The sequence below is a fragment of the Botryllus schlosseri genome, chromosome 4 (assembly GCF_051294905.1).
Source record: "Botryllus schlosseri isolate E-star chromosome 4, Bs_hap1, whole genome shotgun sequence".
Classification (NCBI taxonomy): domain Eukaryota; kingdom Metazoa; phylum Chordata; class Ascidiacea; order Stolidobranchia; family Styelidae; genus Botryllus; species Botryllus schlosseri.
In genome coordinates, this window is record NC_137239.1 from 21,200,881 (window position 1) to 21,206,698 (window position 5,818).

The 5,818-nt window shown below is 37.4% G+C and overlaps 1 long non-coding RNA gene across 1 annotated transcript; it reads left to right on the forward strand.

The window, feature by feature from the left end:
- Positions 1-1,685: 1,685 nt before the first annotated feature.
- On the forward strand, positions 1,686-2,835 carry LOC145437390 (uncharacterized). The gene is made up of 3 exons (XR_013914648.1): positions 1,686-2,064; positions 2,453-2,620; positions 2,726-2,835. It is a non-coding gene; the product is annotated as an uncharacterized LOC145437390 (long non-coding RNA).
- The last annotated feature ends 2,983 nt before the right edge of the window (positions 2,836-5,818 follow it).

Here is a 5,818-nt window from a genome sequence, read left to right on the forward strand (position 1 = left end):
TTCAAAATTTATCAATTAGCTTGTGTCATTTGTGAAGTTATTGATAGCTTGTTGTTAAAAACACCTTCGTTATTACAAGCACCCTACCATGACTATAATAAAGTATATAAAATTATTCTCATAAAGTAAAAACCGAAGCTTAAACTTTTTGGATGTTTATTTCTAATAATTTCGGTCATACAATACTGAAAAATAATATAATTTTGACTCTTGGATGAATTTTATGATGATGTAATTGGATTAACTCGTTATTCTCATAGCGCATAAACTGTTCAATGGCTGACTAAACTCCGCAAACTACCATGATTCAGTCATATGTTATTGGCATACGTGGTGGTGTTGGTACTGGAGCGGTTTCTTGCTTGAGTATATATGTCACGTATCATCATTTTATCCGACTTATCGAAATATTGAAATAGTCCGACACAAAAATCACATTGGAGGTTGATTAGAATTAATATTAATTTTATTTCCTGATCATGAATTATTTATGATTCACATATGCTAAAGGTGATAACAGGATGTACCATCAATCAATACTTATGGATCATGATGAAGTTGAAATTCCTTGTGGGATCTATCATAAAACTACGACTGAATTGGATGTAAAGAATATCGTGATTGGTCTCATGGAGAAATCTCGCATGTACGAGTTAGAATTCCGCCAATGCCATCTCAATGAAAACCTTGTAAAGATGATATTGGACCAAATTCGCGAATTTGAATTTGAGGTAAACACATTTACACATACCGCTCAAAGTCACTGAGCATTATAAACCCACGTTCAATTTAAGCATGTTTATCCGTATAATATACATAGCGGGCTTTAAAAAAACCTTCATCATGACCGCATTGTTTCATATTAATATTGCTACTACGCGTGAATTGAAGGTATCGTACCGAACAATGCTCAATCGCGCACCGGTGTAGCCATTTATCGCAATAGTCATACTAGACTAGTGAGAGTTGATGAGGGTTTAATTATTCATCACCTCAATTACTGTTTTATGGGGGAAAGTTTTGCACTCGTCCAGGTCCAAATAAAAAAAAGTCAGCGTCACAGCCCACGATGGCATTGACAAACTCCTGCCAGCCATCTGCGAGTTGATGAAGAAGTGTGGCTCGACGGAACTCAACCTGGAAGAAAGTAGCGGATCTAACGATTTTCTGATCGTTTTGAGTCAACTTATCAGACAGCATCAGGTATTGGCGATGAAAATATCCGGACACTAATCTAGTATAAATCCTTTCGATATGAGACTTTTATTACCTCATTCCCATAGGTTAAATTGCAAAAACTCGATCTCAGCTACGGCGAAAACATCAACTTTACGCAACTCGGGACTATTATTTCAAGCGATCTAACCTATTTGTCACTTGTGAACTCGCACTTGCGGTCAAAGGATTTCGTCGCCATGCAGGTCAAAAACAGTAAGGTATATGGATCTTGTCTTGAGCGATTGTTGTTCAGTAGTGGTCAATAGTCACATTCTTTATGACTGCTTGCAAAGAGTCCATTTGAGACGAATCACAGAAATTCTATTTTAATCTCAGAACATTTCGCCAATCTATTATGACGTGACTGGCTAATCAACATTTCTCTGTTATAAGTTTGTACTGTTTGTCTTCATCCCCGATTAATTCTGGTCGTAAGTGGTCAGTTTCCCATATTCGTTTAGCTCCAATATCTCGACATCAGCTATAATCGTCTGGATGAAGAGTGTATGGCTGCACTGCCGCCCTTATTTTGTAAAGACAGAGCGGTTACTCTTGTGATGAAAGGATGCGACCTCACACCGGAGGAAATTCATGCTTTTGAATGTTTTGGTGAAATCGAGGTAGCCACTCGTTTCCGCAATTTTGTGTGTCGTTTTCAGAATAATTTGCTGTATTTTGTAGGTTGATAAACTCGATCTAAGTTACAATACGGATTTGGAACCGGTAGGATTGCAAGAAATCGGGCGTTTCGCGAAAAGGCATAACACGAAGGCAGTTCGACTTTCAGCTTGCGAATTGGATGAACATTCATTAACGTCGCTGAACAATGGTCTCGGTAATCATGAGGTGATCCATTTTAGCTAGATCTGTTTTGTTTTCTTACTAGTGAAATAATCAAGCATAGTTTGCAACTAATGCGAGTTCCAAGCACCGTCAGGCATGGCATTGCATTTGGCGAGCGAATTTATCATCAATAAGGCATTCCTGATCACGTCTGCTGATGAAAAGTGTCCTTGCTTATGAGTGAAAGATTTTCCATCGCTCATTCATATTAATGCTAGTTTCCGCCGTTTCTTCGATATCCTATAGACGTTCATTATTTTCTGTATTACACCAGTTTTGCGATGAGGCGAAGAAATTGATAATATTGCTCTGTCGTCGATAAATATTATTATTACTGCAACTGAGTGGTTTGTAGCGTCGTAAAATATCTGAATATCACACTGTGTTTTAGCTGCATTCGCTGGATTTGAGTAGAAATCCCGACATTTCCTCCTGCTACAAAACAGTAACTGAAATCCTGCACAAAACCCGCGTTGAAGAATTCAACCTGAGTAATTGCAAGATGCTTTCCATGCAAATCAGGAATCTTAGTGAAGAGATGGGCAAGCGATGCACTACAGTAAGTTCTTTCTGCTCTCTCATGGTTCTCAATAAAGCAATTTAGTTCAGATTTCGTTTATGAAATTGACCTAAACCGCCTAATATTCAATTATTCAATGAACAGCTAAAGGTATTCGACCTCAGTGACAGCGATAGAACAAGAATCGACGAGGAATATGTGACTATCATTCAGAGCTTCTTGAAATATCATCCTGAATGTCGCCAACTCAAACTGAGCTTACCGCGCTTGAATGGCGTAGACAGGAAAACTTTAAGGAAACAATTGCATTCGTCGGGTAAGACGATATTTCCGCCTAAATATGCATCTATACATTGGAATTTCGCACCCTTATTCCTTCACTCCATATTACTTGTCGTGTTCGCTACGTCTTGATAGAATTGTAGGTAGTTACATAACACTACAGGTTAACGCAAATTAATGTAACTTTGCTCACTTGTATGTATTGAGGTTTAGAATCCCCGTGAAATTAATTACTGAGCAAAGTATTCTTCGCAGATAACAACAAAATAGCAACATTTATATCTGTTCCATATAAACAATATTTATAGAACACGATATTTGGTCGTGGAGAACCAACGATATTTGGCTTCGAAAGATGGATCATTTTGAGCTGTCATAACTCCTTGTCGCTACTATGGTCGGAATTGGATCAAATTTGACCTGCAGCGTTTTCTAGGTAACCTAGCAATTTCCTTACGTAGCTGTATAAATTTGAAAAATGAAAATGTTCCAGATAAAGACGGTTTTATGGAGCAATCTTTAATGTAATCTCAGAAGAAACTACATCCGTCCTACAGTAAAATTTATGTAATTAAACGGCGAAGAAATATATTATTTAAAAAATATTACATGATGTACGGCAAAGGACTATCCATGATCTTGTTATTGCCATTGCAATAGACGTCAGTCCAATTCCAACAAGCATGAGCCTCTTCCAAACTTTACTATCATCGAAAGCTGCGTTATCGAAAAATCCTACAAAACTGTCCTGAAACAAACAAAAGAATGTAAGCCTTCCTAATCTTGCAGAGGAAAGTTACCGTACTTGCAAGGTAATTCAAAGTTCGGAGCGCTTGGAATGTAAATTACTGTGCCTTATGACAAAATGTAAATTGAAAACCGCATTGTGAAGTGCAAGCTAAGTTTCATTATCGATAGGTGGTATGGACTCTCGAGAGCAGATACACAGTACCTCAAGCTAAATGATAATTGCCAAATCCTTATCAGGCCATGTAAAATCGCTTACCCATCCTCCATTTTCCGCTATCCACTTTCGCCTTCTACTACCAATGTAATTCCCGACTGACTGTATGATACCTTCTATATTATCACCGTGATGCTCATCCTCGTTTTTGCGAGCAAGAATGCTACCGAGCACGAACACAGATACGATCCGACCCCAATTCTCTTGGGTATCTTTAAAAATTTCGTCAGCTATCATCAGGAACATCCGCTCTTCCGCAGAATATTCTTCATATTTTTCGTCGACTTCAACAATTCTGTATCGGAGACGTTTAGAGATTGCGTTTACGACAGTTCGATGTCGCTCGAACATTTCATCACTAACTCGCCGTAAGGTTGCCTCCGCTTTCGTATTTGCTTTAACGCTCGGCCCGTCTAGTTCGTACATGATAAAATTCCTGGCCAAGGAATATGCCCCGGATATAATTTCATCCCTTTCTTCAGTGAGCGATGGTGATACTCGTAATAATTCCATGATTTGAAGATAACAGCGAGTCAGAGCTCATTCAGAGACCTAAGCTACTTTGAAAATTAGGATCCAAGGATTTGCTAATTCATTATTATGAGAGAATGATGATGGGCTTGAAATTACGAATTAGAACATATTCCCTGGTCACCGCAAAGAAAATATTGCCTGTTTCACAATGCATACCACATTAATGATATTTTTATGTTTCTCGGACCTTGCATGATAATGTTTTGGATTAATTACTATTCAAGGGACATTCATTAAGAGATTTGCGTTATTTTGAAATTAGTATCAAAGTATTTGTTTATTTATTTTTATGAAAAAACTGCCGATGCGGTTGAAATTACGAATTGGAAACCAATTGCGTGCTACCACAAATACAATATTTCCAGTTTCATAATACATACACCATTGATGATATTTTTATATTTCTTCAACCTTATCTATTTATCATAATGTTTCGGACTGATTACTATTCCGGGGGAAATGGCTACCAAATTTCGTATCGGTGATATAACTATATTACTGTAATTTCAGTGCTCGCTAATTAAATTTTACTACTCGACTCGAATCATTATAACAAATTAGTCGATTCGGATTTCAGCACTCGAATTAGTGCACTAGGCGCATCGAAGAAATTTCGACTCCTTTACTATCCAATTCTAAATGGTCACTATGGGCAATGTCAGAACAAATTTTATGTATAGCAATGTGAATATTATGAATATTATTCATTTTTCAGGGATATTTAATCTCGTCATTCGGAATGGATCAGATAACGTGTTGTGATTTAGGTTTTAGGCAAAACTGGACCCGTAATACTTATTTTCTAATCACCTTACAATCGCTACTTCTCGTACTTGAGTAGAAGTTTACTATGTCATGATAGTTAAATGTTGAAAAGTACTTTTCAAAGACCTTGATAAAAGTTAGCAGTTTATTCTAAATTGTACTATGAATTTTCGCGATGCTGAATGGCTATCGCTAGGAAAACATGACTAAATAAATCGAAAAATATTGCAAAGTTAGGCTATGCGATATTAGAGTTCTGAAAATTGCCCTCGACATGAGTCCGTATGTTGGATATTATCGAAAGTAAACGAATATCATTTCTCACTACTATCGAGAGCGCAATGCCGAGTAACGTTTTACTCGGTCGGAAATGGCTATACTTCTACTTTAATTGAAAGGAATTATCGGACATCGTAGCTTCATGTCCTGTTCATATTGCATTGTGTTCATTTATTCCGAGAGGTCGCGATCGGTTACCGATTTTGAGTTACTGAAGAAGTTGATAACGAAAGGTGCTCGATAACGATTTACTCTTGCCTTTATCAAAATATATTCTGGTGGGGCTTGCCTACCAACAGAACTTACTCGAAAGATTATGATTAAAACCAGGGATGAGCAAACTACGGTTAGCGGATCGCATGCGGAGAACATTTTAGTGGCTCACGATAGCATCAAGATATATTTGTAGATAA